General features: G+C 40.6%; 1 protein-coding gene across 19 annotated transcripts in view; it reads right to left on the bottom strand.

Moving 5' to 3' along the window:
- Positions 1-15,341, bottom strand: part of BAZ2B (bromodomain adjacent to zinc finger domain 2B) — a 288,601-nt gene that overhangs the window by 197,162 nt on the left and 76,098 nt on the right. The window lies entirely within an intron of this gene.

The following is a 15,341-nucleotide window of genomic DNA, read 5'->3' as shown; positions in this document are numbered from 1 at the left end:
GATTGCAAAAGCCTATGGCAGAGTGGATGTTAAAGAATAAAAATAATCCTTCAGGCATCATTTTATTGCCAAATGTGATGGCTGAAGTTTCTGTCTGGTGAGATATAAAACTAAGCCCATGATTTTAGAATTTATAAATAAAAATAAGATCTCAATAATCATAGCAAAAACATATTTTAAAGGAACAATCCTGTCTAGTGAAATTGGTTTACAGTGATTATTTAAAAAATTAACTTTAGACTTTAAGGCTGCTTGCAGACGTTTAAAAAAAAAAACAAAAAACAAGGCGCTTTATTGGAAGAAGCAGAAGATTACTTCAATCTCACTCTGCAGTGTCTGTATAGATTGGGCACTTCAATCAACTATTAGATGAAAGCATCAAAAAGACCCTACTAACTTGCCCGATCTTTACAGATGTTGGGCAAACCAGATGCAACTAAGGCACTGCCTCTTCTGGGCATGTGCAGGGCTTGGCACAGGAACGGGCTGAGTTTCAAGTGCCTTTTTTTTTTTTATTTTTTTAAAGTCTGCAAGCAGCCTAAATGTACCAAAAGATGGTTGAGAATATTTGCACAGCCATATTTTTCATAACACACAGGAAGAACTTAATCCCTCCAGTACAACTATATTGCTGGAGTCTGTTTTTTGTAATTAAAATAAAGGCAGAGAGAGAGAGAGACATACTCTACATGCAGCATCACAATTTCTCAAACAAGGTAAAAATAAACCTTCAAATAGGAAGCCCCTGGCACATGTTACAGGCATGGTACAATTAATGCCTTGATCACACAATAAACAGTGCTACAGTCAACAAATGGCATCATGAATTGGCAAGCCAGCCACAAAGTTATTTCATAAAATACGTGGAACATCTTTGTGGTTCATTTGCAAGGTGTCCCCCATGTGAATGTGACAAGGGGCAGGAGTTAGCATTGGGACCAGAACAGCACTGATCCCAATGTCAAAAATCAGCTGCTAGGACAGCAGGTTGCAAGGTTTTCTGGTGTGGGGAGCAGAGCGGCTCCAGTCACTTGCAACCCCAGTCTGGTGGCCTTTCCAAATCACTTTAAAAGGCTGGGTTGTGAGGAGCTATACTATCCCACAGTCTTTAGACTCACAGGAATGATCCCAGGATGGAAGAGAGGCTCCCTGATACCTAGGCCCTGCTATACCCCCACACTTCTAAAAGCCACACATGCAGCTGAGCTATCCCGGGGCCAAGCAGATAATCCAATGATTGTCATACCTGGCCCCAACAGCACTGGTCTTGAATTGACCTGAGACTGTCAGAACTCAGCTGGACCATACTTTGTCAGACCCGGCCCCAACAGCCCTGGGTCTGGATACTACTAAAGCCTGGGGACAGTCCTGGGTGGGGGAAGAGAGCCACCCCCTGCCCAATTTGCAGGAAAAGGCTGTGAGCAGCTCAGCAATGGCATGACTGGGATCAAAGGAATTTTACACTCCACCCAGAACATCCTGCTTCCTGCCACACAGGCCCATCACACCTTAGTTTTAACATCTGCCTGGGACCAAACACTTACACTAAGAAAAAAAGAACTTCAATACAACTCTAGTTATAGTAGTTTACAAATGCCTTTCAAGCAAAGCACAATTCCCACCAAAATCATTGGGAGTTTGTTACTGACCACACTAGAAGCTGAATCATGCACTAAGGCTTCTGTGCTAGGCTTCAGGGCCTGGCCCTGGAAGTTTTATTAATTCAAGAAGCCCACACTTATAAAAACAGTCCCAGTGAATTGAAACAGTCTTGTATGACTCGGGGGATAAAAATCTATATATTCTATAATAACAGACAAGTGTATTGAAATAGTCCTAAAAATATCAATCACCTGACACTACCTACAGTGCAAAAATGGTTAAGTCAAGTTTTTTTGCTATGAGATGTAGAACAAAGAAGGATGTGGATAAGAATACTGATATCAACACCAAAACAGAAGATTCCATTTTCCAAACACCAATTTCACCCCACTCCCAGCCTTAAAAAACTAACACAAGAGGAAAGGTAGGGGTTATTTCCTGCCCTCCAACTACAGGTCCTTCATCTCCAAACCCCTGCCTGCCTATAAATTCAACAAACTGGCTTGACTACTTATACAAGTTTTATCAAGGCTAAAATCTTTTGCTATAATATTGTCTAAAAACTCCCCTCCAAGAGCAAACCATTCCTGATACCTTAAAGACTTAGAACATAAGAAATGCCATACTGGGTCAAATCAATGATCTTTGTAGCCCAGTATCCTGTCTCTGACAGTGGCAGAAGTGGATGCTATACAAAGATAGCACCAAACCCGATATCTCCAACTGTTCTGTTACTAGATTCATCAGCCACGAATTTTGTCTAGTCCAGTGCCTTCCAATTTTTTCCTCAGCATAACACTATTTCCTCAACATGGCCCTTCACTCCCAAACCACAGCCTCTAACCCCACGACCCCATCTGCTGATGTTGCGATTCCATTTGGGGTTGCGACCCACAGTTTGGGAACAGCTGGTCTAGTCCCTTTTTTAACCTGGCTACGCTATCTGCCTCTACCACCTCCTTCAGCAATTAATTCCACAAGTTAACTACACAGTGGGTACATCTACATATGCAATTAGCACATAAACTCCAGTGCTGTTTGCACCAGAGTTTATTGTTCCTGGGCACAAAGTTTACACATGCGCCTCAGCCCACAGCATATTGTGTTGGGCCAGAGCAGCCCTGGCTGGCAGGAGTCTGGGGTGTTAGTCTGCCAGCCTGGGGCTGCTCCACCCCAGCTCAACATACTGCAGAGGGTATGGCTGCGGCATGAGAGTGCTACAGTGTGGGGCTAGTTGGCAGGTACTCATTTTGGTAAAATAAATCCTGTCAGCTTGGAATTTGACTACTCAGAATAATCTGTCACCTTCAAATTTCATTGTGCACCATTCAAAATGCTGAATAAAATTGGGTCCAGCACAGATCCTTGTGAGACCCCCTTGTGCCCTAACTCCAACCCGAGTTGGATTTAACCCTATTCTTTTAAACAGTTCATAATCCGTGAAAGAACCTTCCCTCCAATCCCATGATAACATAGATTTTTAAAAGCCTTTGGTGAGAGACTTTGTCAAAAGCTTTTTGAAAGTCCAAATATATTATGTCAACTGGATCCCCCTTGCCCACACAGTTTTACCACCCTCAAAGAACTCCAGTAGATGGTAAATTGCATTGATATACTGTTTTTATAAAGACAGAGAAGATGCAATATATTGTAGAGTAAAGCAGCATTCACTACTCACCAAAATTTGACTTTGTTAGCAATCACATTTGATGGCCCAGAGCTGCACACCTGAAGGAGAGCATTTTACCACCTTCTGCCCCACCATAGGTCCACACCCCTTTCTTTTTTTGGTTTACAAAACATATTTCTAAACTGATTTCTGTATAAACATTAATTAGTGTCCTCTAGCAGTAGAGATCAAAGCATACGCTGGTAATGTAAATCAAATATTAAAAAAAAATTAAAAATTAAGATTAAAAAAAGTCTTATATTGAGCCTTGATGTGTAGTGAACACAAAAAAGTTACAGAACTGGGGCTCCTCAGTTAAGAAAGGCAGGCACAAGATCTTCAAAATAAGTTTGCACCAATAAGCATTTCCCAGGCTCTCTCGCTTTTCATGAGGGCCAGGGTGACTAGGGAAAGGGAGAGTGCTGCTCACAAGAGTCGAATTCCCAAACATTCAAGGTGTTAAAGATCAATATCATATATTGCACCCACAAGCAAACACCCAACCAGAGGAGAGATCCGAATGTAAGCATGACATTCTCCAACACTAATCAGAAATCAGGCAACTCTCCTAGGATCTTTTCAGGCTGGACTTAACAGTGGCTCTGAGGTTCACTGTAGTACATAAGGTAGAGGTAAAAAATTACGGGCCATTTCTGTAGCATGACTCACCTGAGAGAAAAATGGCTACACTCTCTGCATCCTCTGTAATCCTGAAGGGGTATTGAGGCCCAAGATTTGCTTTTTGTACGATTCTTTAACCACAAAATCTGCTGCAGAATCCACATCATGTTCCATAAATCTTTCATTTAAATACAAAACAAAATCTTTCCAGCTTCTATTCTTGTGAACATAGCCACTTGACTATAAACATATTAAGATTAATACAGCAGCATCCGAGTGTGCAGACAGACCTCACACAACAGCTCTGAACTGTGAACTTCTTTAGATAAACAGATGAACAGATAAACAGATGAAGGTCTATTAAAACGAAAGTTAAATGACAATACTTGAAATGTCCATATTAGAACTTTCACTGCTCATCATTAAGCAGAAATCCAGTTTCCATGCATACTTATTGACATTACCCACGTAGATAGATTTTCCTGACAAAGACAGGACGTCTGGATTTTATGTGGTGGAGTACTAGAAGTTTAAACTACTCCTTAACTTGACAACAAGTCATCTCCAGCACAACCCACAAGAGGATGGAAAGGAGTGTGCAGTCTGTGCCAAAAAATCTCAAACATCCTCCAAAGCAACCTGGTATCAGCAGGAAGTCCTACTCACTCCCTCAGTGGATCAGAGCCTGCACTCTTCATTATGCTGAGTACCATTTCACTCCACAGGAAATCCTATAATGAAGCCATTCATGAAGTATGTATGTCAGAATCAGGACCCTATTTGGAAAAGATGGTGCACGAAGCAACAGCATGTAGCAAAAAAACCATTCCCTTTTGTTGCTTTAGTTCAGCTCCCACTAGTCCTGAGAGAGCTTCTCAGAACCCATTCTTCTAGGATCCATCGCTGACAAATCTCCTACTGACCATTTGCAGATTGTCTAACATTGGAATTCTCTCTCCTTGCCTTGGTCCAAGTGCTAATCAAGAGCTAGTGAAGATTCTTGCAAAAAACAGAAAGAACCTTCAAAGGGTTTTGCTTCCGAGAAGAGGTCTAGATAAAGTATATTCTGACCATTCATGACAGCTTTGCTTTTAGTTGAAAAACACAAACTTACTCTTTTTAACTTAAATGCACAGACACTTCACTTATTAATTTGATACTTAAGTTAGTACTTTAGAATCAGAAGACACAAGTTTAAAATGGCAAATACTGATTAGCAAAAAACACTCAAATTCAATGTTCTTTGCCCACATTGTCTGCATAACTCTACTAAAACAAAGTGGGAGGGTGGGAAGGAGTGGAAAGATATTTTAATCCTTACAGAAGGCACCAGAAATTCATAATATTTTTCTACAGGGCATGAAAGACACGTGCCTCCTGGCTGGGGAGGCACAGCGACTACCCACAGTCAGTGCCAATGGCAAGTGGGGAGCTCCTGCAGGCAGCCCATCAGTGTCGTTGGGGGTGGGCCAAGCAGGAAGCTCCCACAGGTGGTTGCAGCAGTTGGCGGGGGGGGGAGTGTGGTGAATGCTGAGTGGTGGTTGGCAACCACCCACAGACACCGCCAGCAGCGTTGGTGGTGGGGGAGGAGGGGTGACAAGCGGCAACTACCCGCAGGTACCACCAACAGCATCAGCAGCGCTTTTTGCAGGGGGTGCACTGCAAATCTCAAGGGGTGCATGTGCACCTCCTACGCATCATCAATGCTACAGGGATAGGATCAGTGCAAATTCCTCCACAATGCCCTGTAACTACATCCCAGCCTCAAACTCCTCAAACAGCCTTCACTCATGTGGGAGGCACTGTGCATTTTCATCTGTTTCCTATGTTTCAGTTATTTTATACAGGTGCACTGGTCCATACATTGGTCCATATCATATTGGCACCAATAAAAGGAAAATTGACATTAAATCAGCAATCAGCTTTTTTTGCCTGATTTGGCCAATAATGTCGCTGATAAATGCCACGTGCCTGTGCACAACCACAGCATGCACGTGGCCAGGAATGCGACCTGGCAGCTTGGAGAGCAGCATCTGTCTGGCAAGTCTGTCGGGGGCAAGGAAGGAAAGGGTATGGGGGGGAGGCATATCGAGGCCCCCACAGTGAGCAAGGAAGTGGGGCTGGGGCAGGGGCTGCACAGCCAGGACCCGGCTGGGCTTGGGACAGAGTCATGGCTTATCCAGGGTGGGGAAGGAGGGGTGGGTAGAACAGCACAGCATAGCATGGAGCAAAGCCAGCAGCATGGAGAGCTGCCTCCAGCTAGTAAGTTGGAAAAGGAGGGGGGAGAGGGAAGGAGTGGGAGAGCTGATCAGTGCCCTCCATGGTGAGGGAGGGGGCAGGCGCTGCCCAGCCGGGGCAGGGAGGGAGGGGGAGGAGACATGGGACATGCATTCTGGGAGGAAGGGGTTGTGTGCCTCCTGGACCTGTGCAATGTGGGGGGCAGGCTGCAGGCTGCAGCTGCAGGGTGCAGCTGGCACTGCGCGGGGCTTTTCATGTTGGGGGCTGGGCTCGGAGTGAGCTCCGGCAGCACTGCGAGGAGGCTGCAGCCACCCCAAATTTTGACACAGCTCCGCTCCCAGCCCTGTGCCACTGTCTGCTGCTCGGCACAGCCCTGGCTTTTCCCAGTGCTTTGGTGGAGGTGAGATGTTCTGCCAGGGCTGTGTTGGGTGGCGGGTGGCAATGCAGGGCTGGGAGCGGAGCTGTGGTGAAATCTGGGGTGGCTGCAGCCTCTTCCCTGTGCCACTGGAGCCCTCTCCAAGCCCAGCCCTTGGCAAGAAAGGCCCTGTGCAGCGCCGCCTCCAGCTCCACCCCACAGCTGCTGCCCGTGCCACGCAGGTCCAGAGGCAACCCCAAGCCCCCGCACTCCCGGGGTGCAAGCAGCAGCTGGAGCTGCCTCCACCCCACAAGCCACGCCTCCATCCTGCGCTCCCCCTGCCTGCCCTGGCTGGGCAGCTCCTACCTCTGCCCCCTCCTTCACCATGGGGAACATTGATCTGCACCCCCCCCACACCCTTTCCCTCCCCGCTTCCCTGCCACCACAACAGACTTACCACCTGGATGCAGCTGTATCGGATATCAGATTGGTATCGGCCATCAGTAATGGCTCCCAAAATCTCTATCGGTGCACCCCTAGAGGCATGTGCCCCCCAGATCTGTGCATGGGGTGAGGGTGGGCCACCATTGGACGCTCGAGGCTGGGGCTGCACTTGGGGCAGGCCACAAGAGAGGGGCTTTATGGGGGGGGGGTCTATAGTGAATTTAGGGTGGCTGTAACCCCCGCATAGTTCTCCCAGTGCTGCCACTGTATGCCCCGAGTACAGCCTGGGTCCAGCCTCCTGCTGGGACGAGGCCAAAAGCAGCCCCTGGCCCCAAGTGTGCAGCCTGCCCTCGCCCTGCGCACAGATCCAGGGGGCATGTGCCCCCCATGCCTCCCCCAGGGTGTGCACAGCAACAGAAGCCACTGCCCTCCCCTCTCTACTCCCTCCAGACAATCCATGTTTCTGTCCTGCACCCCACCCCAGCTCAGCTGGGCAGCACCTGCCCCAGCCCCACTTCCTCCCTCACCACAGGGGCCTCAATCTGTGTCACCCTATGCCCATTCCCTCCACAAACTTGCCAGCCAGACACTGCTCTCCAAGCTGCCAGGCTGCATATTGGCAATTGAATTGGTATCGGCTGATATGGCTGGTTAATAATTGGCCATTGGTATTGGCCCAAAAAATCTTTTATCAGTGCACCCCTATTATTTTACTACTGAAAATGTAGGTGAAATAAGAATTATGAACTAAGATCATAGAGAAACATTTATATTTAACATTTTAACTTTCCTCCATGAATAACTGGTCAAAGGTGCACATCCCTCATTTTGCTCCTTTGAACAGGAAACATTTTCAAATTCATCTAGACCTGAAATTTTGGACTAGAAGCCAGAGACAACAGAAACTGCCAGCCATATACCAATTCTCTGAGTTTCCAAATACCCTATATTACTGCATATAGCATTTTATAGTAAATTCAAGTCATACTATGAAAACCTATTTAATACCTATTTTTTCAATTAGATAATTTTTAATATTATTTCACTTGTCTCTTGGACTTGAAAACACAACTATTTATTCTGAGATTGTTTACTAATATTTCCACAGCCTAAAAGGTGCTCTTTATAATGTTTTTTGCATTAACTAAGATTTATATGCTCAAATTGATAGCCTTCAGGTTTGCAACCACACCATTTCCCTTTCAAGACAATGGAAATGTGTCTGATTAACAAACAAAATATCTCACTATAGAAATTAAGGTAAATTTTCTTGGTTATTTTGTATTAAGAGATAACCTTTAATACACAAGTCTAGATATACCTTGAAAGGTTTGAAGAACAAAAGAAATGATGAAGGCTCTGCATATTCCTTAGAAAAAATATAGAAGACTGAAGAAAGCTGTAAATGTATATCCTTTCATTTATCTATCAACATAAAATAGACGCACACACAGCCTGTGAGAATACAATATTCATTTTGCTGCAGAAGAACAGACATTGCATAACAATGAGATTTGCTAATGAAATCAGCCATCAACCTGGAATACATATGTATTAAACCAAGACCTCAGTGTCATTTTCTTTTTGCATCGTTTGTTCTTTCTCTCATTTTTCTCGACCTTTCAATATTTTGTCCTCCTTCAGCTTTTACTGCTTCAAGTACAGCATACTGTATAATATTTTATTAACACTGTAGATGCAACACTTCATTTTACCACATTTATTTTTTGTTAAATGTAACACAGGTTTTATCAGCATTGTTAATGTACCCTTGGAAAAGAAAAAAAAAAAAAAAATCAATGGGTGCTAAGGAGACAAAGGAGGTTTATTTCTGTGGAAAACTGTAGCAATACATCTAATAAAAATTGTGTGTCACTTGGAACATAAACCATGTAGAAACTTTCATAACTAGACTAGTGTTTGGCTACCAGTTAATGCAAGGGGGGGGAGGGGGAGGGAAGACACATGAATTTTTAAACTAGCTTTGTACTATCTAATGTTTAAATATAGCCATAGTTGAAAACTATGACATGAATGAAAAAGTAATTACATGATTAATTTCTAAAGTCACAGCTTTTAAAAAAAAGTTATTTAAACATTATCTAGAGAGAGCAGATATGCTATGGATTAATTATACACATACCTTTATCTGAAAAGTAGAATTCTAAAAATAAAACTACGAAATGAGATCAATGCATTTCGCAGCTGTAGTCAGCTGTGAACAGAAGATCAAAGCATTACAAAAATCTTTAAAAAACTATTTACATTGCAAAATACAACCACCCATATTTTACTTTTTTGGTATATAAATTTACTCCAAACTTCTGTAAAGATGCCTAAATGCCACCTATCTATACCATTGTCTGCCAGATCACACAAACCATGTTTTAACGTAGCTGAAGTGCTACCAACTAATAGTCCACTGTTAACATAATATTTGTATCAAGTTAGCTTGTTTCATTTTCATTATACCCTAGTATCTGGCATCAAGGAGCATACTGAATACGAACAAAAAGCAGCTAAGATTACAATACTAATATACATACAAGCACATGCACACATACTGCTCTTGAAACTATCTCTCAACTGAAATTGCTTTGGGTATATAGTCAATTAACTCACAGAATCAGGTTTTCAGTACAATAAAGCTGTACACATAACTATCTTGATTTTGGGGATTGAAAAATAATAATATGCGTGTGTACTTCATAAATAAAGTTTTGGTTTCATCTTCAACATATAAACTATTCACCCTGCAATCCTAGACAGGAAAATAGTTTTGGCTCTAAAGAACCAAGAAAAACCAGAGGGCATCAGACAAATGTGTTGAAAGATCTGAAAAAAGAAACAAAGGAAATTTCTGAATCTTATCTACCAACTCACTCTTTTAGTTGCTAATGAAGACCCATCAAAATAACAGACACATGACCAAGGCACAACAGTTCAACAATTGAAAGAGCATTAAAAAAAATTCTGTAAACATACTTCATACACAACTAATACAATCCTTCATTTTTATGCAACAGATACTCCCCCTCTTGAAGTCCCCAAAAGTTTTGGGTATTCACAGAATGCATCATTAAGCCCCAATCTTTCCCTCCATTTTCTTTCTTCCTATTATAGGAATGTAACAGTCTATCAGAAGTTTACTGTATTATAAAGTCTAACTTGAAATTCCATTAGATTCTGATAAGGTATTGAGTGATTCAGAAGACTCTTTTATCACAAATATTGTTAATCTCACTTTTAAGTAGTTCTCTATGAACATTAGTATACATCATATTTCAGGGTGATTGGATTTGAACAGGTATAGCCAGAATTAATTTCAGTAGGCTCACCTTCTGAAGCAAAAAGACTACAACCTTAAGGGGTTGAAAGAGAACATATTCTAATGCAACAACCTTGACCCTGGAAAGCACAGGGTCATTTTTTGCAGTGATGAACAGTGATTGCTTTCTATAATTTTTACAATTGTCAAGTGGGTTAAAAGTAACACTGGCAGGTTATAGTTGTGAAACGCTTACACTTTTAATTTTAACAATGACTTATTACTCTGCAATATAGGTCAACTGTCCAATCGACCATCTTTTACATGATGTTTTATACTCTTGAGGGCATATAACAAATCCACCACCATCAAAAGTACTACCAGAGATCAAGGGTATAATATAATCCTTAGAATATACAAGGGTGCTACAAAATAAATACAAATTCAAACAATTAGCTGAAAAGAAAATTCTAAATTATCCAGTTATCCAGTATGTATAAGTTATATGATTCCAGTTTATGCAAATACATGAATGATTAAATATTTATGTTTGCATCTTAAATATATTATATCAAACTTTAAATAACAAGGTAACCAAATCTCATGGTAATGTTAAAGATATTCAATGTGAAGTCAGGAAACAAAATGTATTATTTTACCAGTTAAAAGAAACTTGACCCCTAATTTTCTGAATAAGGATTCAATCCTACAAGGCTGAAGTCACTACATTTGAAAGAGTTCTAACCACTCCCCATTTTGTGGGGCTTAGGGCCAGAGGTGCTAAGGTGTGAAATCATTATCAGTACAACAAAGAATGCATTGCAGAATGTTTGGGTTTTAAGTCACAAAGATAGTAAGGAAAAATGTGACTACACCAATAATTCTAAAATAATATTCTATATATTTTTTTCTGATTAGTGAGAAATGAAATACATAGCCCAAAATGCTGTATTTTTATTTGGGGTAATTAGTTAGGTACAGGCCCCTGTTGTATGAACAAAATGGAAACAGTCACACACTGTTCAACATATATTCTTTCTTTATTTCTTGTCTCTTGAGCACTTCACAGGCAAGTTCTGGTAAACAAGCAAAATGTATACAAATTTTAGTATGTCGTATGTTTGTACCTTTTAAATGTAATAAAAAATGTATTGAGATAAAATATTTCTGGCACTTGATTCAGAAATGCAAGCATACTTAAAAGCTTACTTAAAAAATCTGGGTAATAAAACATGTTTATGTTTCTTTATAATGAAACACCTCAATTTGTACTGAATTATGATGACTACTATTTATCTACTTTTAGCAAATAAAAGTGGAGGACAATTTATTAAAGCACAAGAGAAACTCCTGAACACTAGAAGGTCACAGCCTGTGAGCTGAGCTGCTAGCAAAAACATCTATGATGCTCCAAAGCTGCCATTTTTCTTCCTTGACAAAGACTCCATCTGCCACAGAGCCATTTACAGCCTCAGAGTCAGAATATCAATGATTTCCAACCATTCTGCAAGTCTGCTTTCACCTTGACATCACCTCTGTAATACATCTAAAACAGATGATACATATATCCCCTCTACAAGCTCTAAGCCCATGCTTTATTCAGCTGATAGGCATTTAAGCTATACTCTAATGTACCATTTTTTATTCTCACTGAATTGTGCAACAATAATTTTAAAACTGCAATTCACTCTAATTTTTGCTGCTTTGCCTGTTACATTTTTGAGTTGCATTTATACAGCTTCAAAAACAGGAAAAAAGCATATCATGTCCTTTCAAATAGTATGAATGAATGTATAAGCCAAAAAAATGCAATACAGAATTATATTTAACATTTTAATGCTGTCACGTTAAAATTGTTTATACACAAATATGTACACTATTTTGGTTTGGTCTTTAAAATTTAAAAAAAGAGTTCCTCCCTACGGGTCCAATCCTCAGAATAATTGCTATGCTTCACTGAAATAAACCAAGTTACAGCTGCCTACACCAGGTCTACAGCCCTGGACTCATTTACAATACCTACCCTAAACTTGGAATCTTTATCAAAAGAAAATTTGCCTTGCCCCATTAAGGCCTGAAGGATTGGATCCTCATATAAAAACAGTATCAAAACCAAACAGAAACAGATTTCCCCATCTCAGACATAATATCGTAAACTCATGTCCACTACACCCTCCTGCTATCCACCTGAGTGAATGCATTGTTTGTCAGCTGTTACCTTTTAAAGCCCAATATTCAGTTTCAACCTCTTTTTTTTTTTCATGGGTGTAATCACTGAGCCTGAAAATGCTAGTTTGGACTTCCAGTGAATTACAGGTATATGGGCAGCAATTATATGTCTGAGGGCATGAATCTAGTAGCTAGATGGCCAACTGTTGCCATTTGAACCCTCAATTCATCACTCCAGTGGGATCAAAAATTTGAGAGCACAGACCTATACAGAATTACATGCAACTTATAAAGACAATTTAGGTCTTCATATCTAGCTCGCACTCTCACGTATACATGCATGTGCACAAGGTGGCAAAAGCCATTTGATGTGTAGGTAAGTTGTTCCTATCCTAACTATTTGCCCCCCATCACCTGCCCTCTACATACTGTTCTCTCTCACCTGGACTACTACTAAATGCAGCACCAAATGCAAACCTAAATGCAATACCAAAGAGCTGTAAACATTTTTTCCAAACCCACCAGGAAATATGTCCTTCCTTCCCATCCTAATGTTGAGCTTTCCCCTAAAAACATGTTAATTCAGCCACAGGCTAACCGGGCAGGCTAACACAGCCTAGGTAGTAAGTTCCCAACTACCATTGTTGATTCTGCATATGGGATGCACACAAATCCAGTATGCCACAGAAGCACACCAGATGAATGCACTAATCACATCCCTCATCCAACAAAAACCTATTCCTTTCCCCAAACTGGTTCCAAATCCCATTCCATTTGTCTCTTCTCTTACCTCAAGTTCATCATTATCACCTGCCCAGCTGATAATAATATGGGTCTGCAAATTATATAAATAAAAGAAGGTAGCTTGTACATGTAGAGGTTTGATGGTTGCTGCCAGGCTGGGAATACTGGATCAGTTACCAACAAGCATTCCTCCTTGTTGAGCCATGTTCCATCTTGTAGACAGCTTCTGGCTCTGTCCATCAACACAGCCAAACACAAATACTTATAATACTGTAGCTTTCCTTTTTTTTCTTTTTTACTCACACACAAGTGTTTCAAGCATTTAGTGTTTACTAAATAGACTACCAGACCTGTGAAAAATAAACACTGGGGATTGAGCTACTGCCAGCACAATGCGGGGCAACCCTGTAATGCAGTGACACTCAACCATGGAGCCTTGAAATCCTTTCAAGAGTACTGCAAGGTACCAATGTTAGCACTGTTAAGTGTGCAAACACTAGTCACAAGATCCATAGTATTAAAATAAACCTGGCCCATTATGATCTTTTTTGAGTTCTTTGCAACAGAAAAATTCTCTATTGTCTTTCTGTAGTACTAAAAATAAATAAATGTGAAAACTAAGATCTGATGTTTACCAAGGGGTGCCTTGAGTCTACTGAGGGGTGCCTCAAATCTAAGCAGTTTGAGAACCACTGCTATAATGAAAAATCTGGTCCTCCTGATTTTTACCAAACTTTTGCAAGACATGGTTTAAACAATTCCATTTTTGTACTAGTTGGCAACTGATGAACAGAATTACCAGTCATAAGATACAACTTTTAAACAGGACTTTAAAACAAAACACAACAAAAAAAACAAAAGTCAAAACAATTTACTCTCTCTTTCAGCCTTATTGGTTTCATTCAAATTACATTTTCATTTTCTTTTTAAATAAACTGCTAACCCTTATGCTTGTAGAGAAAAGCTTTAGAAACAGAAATTAGTTGCAGGATTCCAGAAGCTAGAGCTTTAAACGTATCAACTACTGCAAGACATACACTAAAGTATGGAAGATGACAGCACTGAATAAACACCAACAATATTTTCTTGCCTCTCCCAGAACTTCCTGAATCTCTGCCATGCTAACCCTTGCCAAGACTGTGGTATTTCTGAGAGGACTTGTCTGTGGAAAATTCCTGTTGCACACAGCTCTCCCCTAACAACAGAGAAAGCAGAACTAGGCACAAAAAACTTAAAGCAACTAGCAGCAGGAGCATTACTGGAGCTCTCTGCGCATAGGTTCAAGAAGGCATCATGGCATCAATTTACATTTGGAAGATTACCTTTACAGAGGGCTAGACACATATTTTTAACCTGGAGGTTTAAATTATGTAGATGGCTCATTGTGTAGGTCCCAAAATTTGATAGGGGAAGCTTTCCACTTCCAACCTGTAAGTGAGCAAATTAATTTTAAAGCCAGGTTATAGCTACATATTTCACATCTTTTCCTTAAAAATGTATAACATGTCATTGGTTAACTACTGGCTCTGCGTACTGAACGATTTCTGAACTCTAGACATTTCAAATAACTGTAACTAATAGAAATTCTATTTTTCCCAAAACTTATTACCGCTTTTTGAGAGATAAAACCAGCTGGTCTTAACAATAAAGTGATACTACAGAAAATTCAATTTACATCTGAACCCTTCCAGTTGCCATCTGTACAGTAAAGCTTAATAAACCACTTATTCCTCTTAACAGATGCTAATCATGGACTGACAATACACAATCAAAATCTGTTCTTAACCCTCTTAGGCAAATGGCCATTATTAAATCTGGTTATCAACAGTGATATCAACATAGTTTGGAATTACTCTATTTTAAAGCAATATTTACATTACTATTGCTTTAAAATAATATGCCCACCCACCTTCACATACAACACAACAAAAAGATGCTTAATTGTAAAAAGCACACTGGAGCACAGATAACCAAATAGTCTCTAAAGAGCTACTTAGATTTTAAATATTCTTGAAACCGTATGAAACACAAATGAATTTCTCCAGTTTCTTCCCACGTTGCTGTTTTTTTCCTAAGTTAATTTGCATCTTTCAGCAACAATGTACATATATTTTCCTTTTTTTTGTAGTTAAAGAGTATATATTCTGACAGATCAACTACTTTTTTACTTTAATTTTTTAAAAGCAAAGCAAGTTTTACCAAACATGAATGAGTAAATAAAGGGTGAAAAA

This window comes from Alligator mississippiensis, chromosome 4, assembly GCF_030867095.1.
Source record: "Alligator mississippiensis isolate rAllMis1 chromosome 4, rAllMis1, whole genome shotgun sequence".
In the NCBI taxonomy this organism is placed as follows: Eukaryota; Metazoa; Chordata; order Crocodylia; family Alligatoridae; genus Alligator; species Alligator mississippiensis.
This window is presented reverse-complemented; position numbering and strand designations above follow the sequence as displayed.